The 11,459-nt window shown below is 42.7% G+C and overlaps 1 long non-coding RNA gene across 1 annotated transcript; it reads right to left on the reverse strand.

Moving 5' to 3' along the window:
- Positions 1–10,070: 10,070 nt before the first annotated feature.
- LOC125482930 lies at positions 10,071–11,008 on the reverse strand. Its single transcript, XR_007261918.1, has 2 exons — positions 10,903–11,008; positions 10,071–10,234 (listed from the first exon to the last, which is right to left on the reverse strand). It is a non-coding gene; the product is annotated as an uncharacterized LOC125482930 (long non-coding RNA).
- Between the last annotated feature and the right edge of the window lie 451 nt (positions 11,009–11,459).

Consider the following 11,459-nt stretch of genomic DNA (forward strand, 5'->3'; position numbering starts at 1 on the left):
AAAAAAAAGAAAAGAACAGCCAAGCATCTTGAACAATGAACTATAGTTTAGGAGAAGGGGTGGACTAGGGTGCAGGGAGGTACTGGACACTAGTGCATGCTGTTATCAGACTGCCTACTTTAAATCTACACAAATTACAATTTATTAAAATATAGAGGCAATGTAATTCAGGTTGAGGACAGTGAAATTCAACATATTGCCTGGCTGTTATCAAAGATACAGTAACAGTATGACAGGAGCATATCCTTAGGTATCTTTATTTGCTGGAGCTCTAATCTAGATCTTCTACTCACTTACAGCCCACAAGTTTATAGGTCTAAAAGGTACACCATGTAATGGTTTATTTTTTAAATGGAGAAAGTTTACAATGGGGTTGACAAGGGGTCAATATTAAGACTGTGCTCTTCCGAAAATATATTGATGGTTGAGACTTAATGTACAAGGCAAATTTTCTTGTATTTTACTTCAGGAAGAAAGGGGGAGGATATGCCTCAATCTACATCAACAGAAAGGGGTTCGAGAGAGTCGAGAACATTAGTCACAATGACTGACAATCTGTCCTGGACTTCCCATGTAGATGCAATGGTCAAGAAGGCACAACAATGCCACTTCTTCCTCAGGCAGCTTAGGAAATTCAGCATGCCTCAAGGTCTCTTACCAACTTTTACAGATGCACCATTGAAAGCATATTATCCCTGTGCGTAACGACCTGGTATGGCAACTGCTCTGCCCAGGACTATAAGAAACTACAGAAGGTTGTGTAATGCCCAGATCATCATGGAAGCCAGCCTTCCATCCATGGACTCAATTTACACTTCTTGTTGTCAACACCATCAAAGACCTTTCTCACCCCAGTAATGCTCTCCAACAACCTCTTCTATCAGACAGAAGATACAGAAGCTTGAACACATGCACCAACAGGTTTAAGAACAGTTTTTTCCCCGGCTGTTATTAGACTGATGAATGGACTCTGTGGCTTCAAATAATAGGATCTTGCTAATGGTGATCTTGCTTTGCGCACCTCCTATGCAGTGAACCTGTACGCCTTGCTCTGTCTAAGCACCCTATGATCTGTATGCAATCCGATCCCACCACCAAAGACATTTTTCCCTTCCCACCCTTATCTGCTTTCCGGAGGGACCACTCTCTCCGTGACTCCCTTGTCCGCTCCACACTCCCCTCCAGCCCCACCACACCTGGCACTTTTCCCTGCAACCGCAGGAAGTGCTACACCTGCCCCTACCCCTCCTCCCTCACCCCCATCCCAGGCCCCAAGAAGACTTTCCACATCAAGCAGATGTTCACCTGCACATCTGCTAATGTGGTATACTGCATCCGCTGTACCCGGTGTGGCCTCCTCTACATCGGGGAAACCAAGCGGAGGCTCGGGGACCACTTTGCAGAACACCTACGCTCGGTTCGCAATAAACAACTGCACCTCCCAGTCGCGAACCATTTCAACTCCCCATCCCATTCCTCAGACGACATGTCCATCCTGGGCCTCCTGCAGTGCCACAACGTTGCCACCTGAAGGTTGCAGGAACAGCAACTCATATTCCGCTTGGGAACCCTGCAGCCCAATGGTATCAATGTGGATTTCACAAGCTTCAAAATCTCCCCTCCCCCTACCGCATCCCAAAACCAGCCCAGCTCGTCCCCGCCTCCCTAACCTGTTCTTCCTCCCACCTATCCCCTCCTCCCACCTCAAGTCCCCCCCCCCTCTCCTACCTACTAACCTCATCCCGCCCCCTTGACCTGTCCGTCCTCCCTGGACTGACCTATCCCCTCCCTACCTCCCCACCTACACTCACCTTTACTGGCTCCATCCCCGCCTCTTTGACCTGTCTGTTTCCTCTCCACCTATCTTCTCCTCTATCTATCTTCTAACCGCCTCCCCCTCTCTCCCTATTTATTTCAGAACACCCTTCCCCTCCCCCATTTCTGATGAAGGGTCTAGGCCCGAAACGTCAGCCTTCCTGCTCCTACGATGCTGCTTGGCCTGCTGTGTTCATCCAGCTCTGCATCTTGTTGTCTCAGATTCTCCAGCATCTGCAGTTCCTACTATCTATGATCTGTATGTCCTTGTTTGCTATGATCTGCCTGTACTACTTGCAAGCAAAGCTTTTCACTGTTCTTAGGTACATATAACTACAATAAATCAAACCAAATTTTCAAAATTTAAAATGACACAAAAATTGGCAATATTGTGAACTGTAAGGAGGAAACACAGAACTTCTAAAGAACATGGATAGTTTGATGAAATGCACAGACAAGTTTGTCATGTTCGTTATGGCATCATGTTCAGCACAACATGGTGGGCTGAAGGGCCTGTTCCTGTGCTGTGCTGTTCTATGTTCTACATTCTAAGTTGTAGATTTAATTTATGCAGAGAAATGTAAAGTGATTTATTTTGGTAAGAAGGACATGAGGATGCAATATAAATAAAAATTGCAATTCTAAAGAGAGTACAGGAGCAGAAGGCTCTGGCTTTAGAAGCACTAATCATTGAAGGTGGTAGAACAGATTGAAAGAGCAATTAATAAAACACCTGTAATTCTGATCTTTATTAATAGGGTATAGAGTATAAAATCAAGGAAGTTATGCTAAGCTTGTGTGAAATGTTAGTTCAGCTTTAACTTGAGTACTGCATTCAGTTCAGAGTACTCCAGTTTAGGAAGATTGCGAAGGCATTAGAATGGATACAGAACAGATTCAAGAATATGGTCCCAGGGATATAAGACTTCAAAACAGAACTGTTCTCTTTGAAGAGAAAAAGATTAAGAGGAGGCCTGTTGGAGGTGTTCAAAATCATGAAGTTCTGGCCAGAGGAGATAGGAAGAAAATGTTCCCTTGGTAGAAGATTTGAGAGTCAGAGGCAATGGAGACTAGAGGAAAACTTTTTAACAGCATGTTGTTAGGATCTGGATGCACTTCCTGACATGGTGATGAGGGCAGGTTCAAAAGGGAACTGGATCATTGCAGTAAAGGGAAAAAAAGAAATGCAGGGCTACAGGGAAAAAGCAGAATTTTGCACTGGGTGAATTGTTCCTGTAGGGAAGCAGATCAGACATGACAGGCAAAATATTTTCCTTCCGTGCTTTAACCTGGTTCTAACATGACAACTTGTAATGCTCATTCTGCACATCATCGTTGCTGTTAAATCTCTAACAAAGGAAACAGCAAGGGTTAAACTGTGAACAGGAAAAGAAGGCATAAATTTTTAACTATAGTATGTTTTTGTGTCTATTACAAAAACTAGCAAACCCTGACTAACTTCAAAAATATTAACACACAACCAAAATAACTGAGGAGACAGGAACTGGCCTCATTTGAAAACAAATAGTAGATGGGCAATGTAGATTAAGGAATGTAAATTGGACATTATGCCTTCACTTAGTTCTGGGGTGATAAAATACCTCATATATGAATGCTTGAAGAGAGTATCTAAGGACAGTCAGTCTGAAGCTTTAGGAAGGATGGAGGCAGGGAAACTTATTTGGGCAGGAGGCAAATATTCAGTTTCCCTACATCAGGTTAAAGTTTTATTCTTACATTCGCAGGAACTTGTAGGTGAGTCAGGTTTTCTGACATTTCTCATGTGGAACCTATGTATTAATATGTTGTAATCACCCCAGCCCTCTAGAATTACATTGACGGGAGCAAACTTATTGTCCAAAACTAGGAAGCATGTGTTCACAAATAAATTTTATATATTTTATTTTTGAGGCACTTACATAAGGGGGAGACTGCTACCTTGAAGTTGTAGTAAATGCAAACTTTTTCAATAAACTGGGCCCTTTATTGGAGGTAGTTGAGAGAAGGTTCACTAGGATGATCCCTGTTATGAAGGCTGAAAGAACTGCAGATGCTGTAAATCAGGCACAAAAACAAAGTTGCTGGAAAAGCTCAGCAGGTCTGGCAGCATCTGTAAAGGAAAAAACAGAGTTAATGTTTCAGGTCCGGTGATCCTTCCTCAGAACTGGGGAATGGTCACTGGACCCGAAACATTAACATTAAGGGCGGCACAGTGGCTCAGTGGTTAGCACTGCTCCCTCACAGCACCAGGGACCTGGGTTCAATTCCACCCTCGGGTGACTGTGTGGAGTTTGCACATTCTCCCCGTGTCTGTGTGGGTTTCCTCTGGGTGTTCTGGTTTCCTCCCACAGTCCAAATATGTGCAGGCTAGGTGGATTGGCCATGCTAAATTGCCCATAGTGTTTCGGGATATGTAGATCAGGGGATGGGTCTGGATGGGATGCTCTGAGGGTCGGTGTGGACTTGTTGGGCCAAAGGGCCTGTTTCCACACTATTCTATGAACTTCTATTCTATATGCATTGGACATTAGTGTGCTATGAATGCCACTGTTGAAGAACTATTCCCTCGTGGTCCTGTGTTGCTGAGAGGATGTTTCCTCTCATGGGAAAGACTAGGACCAGAGGGCACAGTCTCAGAATAAGGAGGAGCCAATTTAAGACAACGAAGAGGGTTGTGAGTCTTTGGATCTCTTTGCAACAGAGAGCCGTGGGGGCAGAGTCCTTGTGTATATTTAAAGCTGAGATAGATAGAGTTTTGATCAGTTGGGGAATCAAAGGTACAGGGAAAAAGCAGGAAAGTCAATGTGAGGGGCGTTGAATCAGGTATGATCCTATTGAATGGACAAATGGTGCACTCCTATTTCTTATGATCTTATAATCGAGTTGTTTCTTTGCAATTATCTGCCTACACTGTAAGGGGTGAAGCCTCACATTGTCAACCACCTCATGGGACGTCCCAGTCGTATGCAGTCTGTCCTCTTGTAGCTAAATGCTTACATTGTTTGGGGTGAAGGCAGCCCAGTCAAGCAGCCACACTGGCTGATTCAACCAAACCTAACCAGGGGGCAATTGGGGCCTAACTTAAAAGAGGGATTAACATAAAAGGGGGGCCGATGGGTGAGACGGGTGGGAAGGAAAACTTGGGATTACAACTTAAAGGGCATGCTGGTCAAGGACATTGAGTTACAATGAGACCTCGGGGATGGTTCCACAATTTTATACAGTTTCAGATTGGGTACGCCAAGTTTCCAGGTGAGGGAGGATGAACTGGCTTCCTATCTTTATTTACCCACCTGCTTGGACAGTTGTAGCAAGTTAATTTATAGAGTATCCCTTCCCTTGTGAATATCTTTCTCTCATATCACAGGAATTTATGTTTTAAAAGAAGCCAATTTAACCAAGCTTCCTTGAATTAACTAAATGAATGAGTTTATTGTTTACTACATGAAAGAAGAAAAAGTTATGCAACACACATATACATTGATTAGAAATAAGAGGTGACTTTATAAAGGTTAAAATTAAAACAAAAATGCAGATTGGTCTCTGAGTTGCTGGTGAAGAGCAAATAGATGAACATTGCATCATTGCAATAGGAGATACTGCTAGCATTGATGCTGTTTTGCAGTTGATTAAGATTCTATCATTCTCATTGTTTTGACCAAGATTGAATTCCAGCATTCAGGGTGAGAGAGTTCTTTTGTTGTCCTATTTTCTTTTGGCTGGCTGCTAGCTAGCTAATCTCTTGCACTCAGAGTGAGAGAGTCCCTTTACCTGCAACACAGGATTGCCTAGGGGATAGTTCTTCAATAATGCCCAAACTCAGTATAATACATATGAGAACCTCAGTTCCACTAACACACTCCAGGAAAATTGAAACTTGTCTTTTAACTTCTGCCCTTGTGTATTCTTCTAAAGGGAAAAACATAAAAAGTTTCTACAGTTTGGGAGATAATCTACAGGGGATGGCATGCTGTCGAGCAGGGGTTTGTCAGTCCTTTTGTAGTCACAACACATCACAGTGAGGTTGTAGACATGCTCGCCGAGCCAGTGGGTTTGGTGGCAAACATTTCGTCACCCTGCTCAGTAACATCGTCAGCGCACCTCCGGTGAAATGTTGGTGTTCTGTCCCGCGTGTTATTTATATACCTTGGTTTGCTGGGATGGTTGGTATTACTTCCAGTTCTGTTTCTCAGTGGTTTGTACACAAAGTCTAAGACAATGTATTTGTTGATGGAGTTCTGGTTGGAATACTAGGCCTCCTGGAATTCCCTGGCATGTCTCTTTTTGGCTTGTGCAATTATGGATGTGTTGTCCAAGTCAAATTAGTGTCCCTCTTTGTCCATGTGTTGTGAGACAAGTAAGAATTGGTCATGTTTCTTGGTGGCTAGTTGGTGTTCATGCATCCGTATAGTCAGTTTCCTTCCAGTTTGGCCTGTGTAATATTTCTCACAGTCCTTGCATGGTATTTTGTATATTACACCAGTTTTCCTGGTTTTGGGGATGGGATCCTTTACATTCATCAGTAGCTGTTGTAGGGCGATTGTCGGTTTGTGGGCTATTCTGGTACCTAGGGTCTGAGTGGTCTTGTAGTCATCTCTGAAATGTATGGTAGGGTGATTGGTGAATCTGGTCGTGTTGTGTCTTCCTGTTGTGGTCTGTCTTGAAGGTAACGGCTGATTGTGCTTTTCGGGTATCCATTCCTTTTGAAGACTCCTTATAGGGTGCTCCTGTTCTGCTTTGAGTAGTTCCAGGTTGCAGCAATGTGTTGTGGCTCAGTTAAATAATGTCCTGATGTAGCTCTGTTTGTGGGTGTTGGGGTGGTTGCTAGTGTAATTGAGTATCTCGTCCATATGTGTGGTCTTTCTATATATGCTAGTCTGGAATTCCCTGTTGTTTTGCGTTCTACCATTATGTCCAGGAAGGGTAGTCAGTTGTTGTTCTCTTCTTTGTGAATGTTATCCCGATGAGGATGTTGTTTGTGTGTCGGTGGGTTTCTTCTAGTTTTGTGCATTTAATAATCACGAAGGTGTCATTTACATATTGGACCCAAAGTTTGGGTTGTATAGTGTGGAGCGCTGTCCATTCTAACCTTGCATTACTGCTTCTGCAATCAGTCCTGATATCGGGGATCCCATTGGTGTTGCGTTGATTTGTTTGTATATACTGTGATTGAAGGTGAAGTGGGTTGAGAGGCACAGATCTAGTAGTTTCATGGTGGTGTCCTTCTTGATATTGTCGGTGTCCTGGGTTGCCTGCTTACACGATTCGTCCAGCAGTGTGGCGATTGTTTCTTTGACCAGGTTGATGTTTATGGATGTAAATAGTGCTGTTACGTCAAAGGATATCATATCATCATCTTGACACAACACAACCAGACTCCCTAATCATCCTACTGTACATCAAGGGCATTTCAGAGATGACCACAAGACTACTCAGACCCTTAGGTATCAGAGTAGCCCACAAACCAACAACCACCCTATGACAGCTACTGATGAACATAAAGGATCCCATACCCAAAACCAGCAAAGCCGGTGTAATATGCAAAATACCATGCAAGGACTGTGAGAAACACTACACAGGCCAAACTGGAAGGAAACTGACAATATGGATACACGAACACCAACTCGCCACTTAGAGACACGACCAATTCTCACTTGTCTCACTACACACGGACAACACATCTGTAATTGCACAAGCCAAACAGAGACACACCAGGGAATTCCGGGAGACCTGCTGTTCTAACCGGAACTCCATCAACAATACATTGAATTAGACTCTGTGTACAAAGCACTGAGAAACAGAACCAGAAGTGGTACCAAACACCCCAGCAAATTGAGGCATGTAAATAACAAGCGGGACAGAACACCGATGCTTCACCGGAGGTGCACTGATGATGTTAGCTATCAGGGTGACGAAATCCACGGGTTCGGCGAGCATGTCTACAACCTCATGAATACTGAACTCTATTTTGCTTCTGTTGTCCCCCATCTGTCCACCCCCATCTCCTAGCCCAGTGTCTTGATTGCATGCCTTTGCTGTCAGCAAAGCTGACCTACTTTTCTTGTAGGGCTATTCTTTTCTTTGTTTTGATGTTTTGTTGTTGTATGCTGATGGCTTGTTCCAGTGTGGATGTCCATTCCTGGTCGGTTGCATTGGATTTTCTCTACTGATGTTCCTGGATTGCAGAGCGTGAAGTGCTGTCCAGCTGCCTTTTAAATATGCTGCCCAGAGAATCCCGTTGAAGGCCAGACAATCCTTCTGCCTGCTCACAAAAATTTGGTTTTTTACCTGCACATAAGTATGTAATGAGCACGAGGAAGTTCCCTACATTGAAGAGATGTCTGTCTTGCATTTAGGCTCTGCTGCACACTTATTCTCTGAAAGACAAAATTCGGCCTAATTGTAGAAGGTATGACATTAAATGTGCACTTTGAGATTTTGGTCTCCTGGAATGATTTTGAAATTTCTGTTCAGGCATTTTTAAGAACACCAAAGAACAAAGAAAATGACAGCACAGGAACAGGCCCTTCAACCCTCCAAGCCTGCACCAACATGCTGCCCATCACAACTAAAACCCCCTGCCCTTCCGGGGACCATATCCCTCTATTCCCATCCTATTCATGTATTTGTCAAGATTCCCTTTAAACGTCAATATCGTATCTGCTTCCACTACTTCCCCTGGCAGCAAGTTCCAGGCACCCACCACCCTCTGTGTAAAAAACCTGCCTTGTATATCACCTTTAAACCTTGGCCCTTGCACCTTAAAGCTATGGCCTCTGGTGACTGACTTTTCCACCCTGGGAAAAAGCTTCTGACTGTCCAGTCTGTCCATGCCCTTCATAATCTTGTAGACCTCTATTAGGTCACCCCTCAACCTCCATCATTCCAGTGAGAACAACCCAAGTTTCTCCAAACTCTCCTCATCGTTAATATCCTCCATACCAGGCAACATCCTGGTAAGTCTTTTCTGTACTCTCTCCAAAGCTACCATGTCCTTCTGGTATTGTGGCGACCAGAATAAACAATATTCCAAACGCGGCCTAACTAAGGTTCGATAAAGCTGCAACATTACCTGTCATTTTTTAAACTCAATGCCCCGGCCAATGAAGGCAAGCATGCCGTATGCCTTGCTGACTACCTTCTCCATCTGCTGTACACCAGATCCCTCTGCCTATCAGTACACTTGAGGGTTCTGCCATTTACTGTATATTTTCCATCTGATTAGACCTTCCAAAATGCATTACCTTGCATTTTTCCAGATTAAACTCCATTTGCCATCGCACTGCCCAAGTCACCAACCTATCTATATCCAGCTGTATCCTTTGACGGTCCTCATTGCTATCTGCAATTCCACCAGCCTTTGTGTCATTGGTAAACTTACTAATCAGACCAGTTACATTCTCCTCCAAATCATTTATATACATTACAAATAGCAAAGGTCCCAACACTGATCCCTGAGGAACGTCACTAGTCACAGCCCTCCATTCAGAAATGCACCCTTCCACTCCTACCCTTTGTCTTCTATGACCGAGCTAGTTTTTTTATCCATCTTGCAAGCTCACCGCTGACCCCGTGAGACTTTACCTTCTGTATCAGCCTGCCATTACAGACCTTGTCAAAGACCTTACTGAAGTCCATGTAGACAACATCCACTGCCCTACCCTCATCGATCATCTTCATCACTTCCTTGAAAAACTCAACCAAGTTAGTGAGCCACGACCTCCCCTTCACAAAACCATATTGCCCCTCGCTAATATGCACCTTAAAGCTATGGCCTCTCATGACTGACTCTTCCACCCCGGGAAAAGCTTCTGACTGTCCATTCTGTCCATCTCTGTCCCACTCTCAAGTGGGAGTAAATCCTGTCTCAAAGAATCCTCTCCAATTATTTCCCTACCACTGACGTAAGGCTCACTGGCCTGCAATTAGCTGGATTATCCCTGCCATCCTTCTTAAACAAAGGAACAACATTGGTTATTCTCCAATCCTCTGGGACCTCCCCTGTGGCCAGTGAGAATACAAACGTTTCTCTCAAGGCCTCAGTAATTTCCTCCCTTGCCTCTCTCAGTATTCAGGGCTATATCCCATCAGGCCCTGGGGACTTGTCTACCGTAATGTTTATCAAGACCCCAAATACCTCCTCCCTTTTGATCTCAACATGACCCAAACTATCTACACACCCTTCCCCAGACTCAGCATTCACCAAGTCCTTCTCTATGGCGAATACTGATGCAAAGTACTCATTTACAACATAATGAAAGGATATTTTTATTAAAATATAAAGAAACTTATGTTTGATAGCCGAACCAGACAACTGCTTCTCCAAACGTTACATCGACAATCACTTCTCTGTTTTGAGCCTTACTGCTTCAATTCACAATTGATCCCCAACAAATCGAGTTTGCAGTAAATCTGTGACCTAACCAAACAACACAATATAAAACAGAAAAAGAATGAATTAGTTTAGTTTGCTATTTTTTGTTGTTATAATGTTGATGCAGTCCTCAAGGAAATGAGTTTCATTAACAGCAACTTATTAAAGAAGTTGCCAAAGAGTTGCTCTTGTTCACTGCCGCCTTATAGATTTTGTATTTGTTGGTTTAAAAAGGGCAAGATTTCCTTGAAAATAATGTGAGCTTTCCTTCAGTTCCGTACGTAATATCAGACTAAATAATATTTGAATACATCATCGTGTTAACATTGCATTATAAGCAGCTCTTCCCTAACCCCAAAACAAAAAAAAAGTGTGAAGTACTTTTTGATAAAAAATATTGCTCCTTTAAATTACAAAAAAGCCAGAGAAGGCAGCAATATTTTAAAATTAATTTTACTTTCCTGACTAATTTTAGACAATCCATACGACTATAAAAACTACAAATTTGAACATTGTGGATGCAATTGCCCTGAAAACTCATGAGAAAAAAATAGTTTCCTCAAATGTGTGATTGACTTTGTCATTATTGTTTCAAACAACAGAAGAAAATTACAGGAGAAAAGAACCCCTAAAGAAATGCATTAATGTTCTTGTAACAGATGTTATATGCTTTTGGTTGTCTGATATTGTGTAATATATATACAAACACTCACCTCTTTAAGCAAGGTAGATTTAATTGTTTTTTTTTCTTCTTGAATGTTCATTGTGAAAGATAGCGTTGAGAAATTGTGGTACATGTCTGGACTACATCAAGGCCATGGTTTACACCCTGTCTGGAGCTCAAATCCTCGGTTTAATTTTTATTTGGCTCAAATCCAGCTGAGATAAAAAGATGATTGCTAATGATGAATTTGAGCTGGGCTGCCAAAGAGCAAGCACCCCATTCTTCAGGAAACCACAAGCAACAAATGACAGACCAAAGATGAATGATCAACCACTCAAATTAATTTTTTTAAAATCTATTTTAAGGGCATTCAAATGATCGCTCAATAAATGCATAACTGGAGCTGCAGAACAAACTGTTGATAACAGTTAATACTTAAGTACATTATTATTTTCTATCTAAAATAAGGATTAGTAGTTAGACTGCACTCCACAGAGTTCGCTGACCTTATACACCATTAGTTTCTCTTTTGCAGATGAGCTATTTCTGGTTTTACATTTTATTTCATTTTCCTTTTGAATGTTCATATCAACCAGTGCTCCTGCA

Source organism: Rhincodon typus, chromosome 1 (assembly GCF_021869965.1).
Source record: "Rhincodon typus isolate 14 chromosome 1, sRhiTyp1.1, whole genome shotgun sequence".
In the NCBI taxonomy this organism is placed as follows: domain Eukaryota; kingdom Metazoa; phylum Chordata; class Chondrichthyes; order Orectolobiformes; family Rhincodontidae; genus Rhincodon; species Rhincodon typus.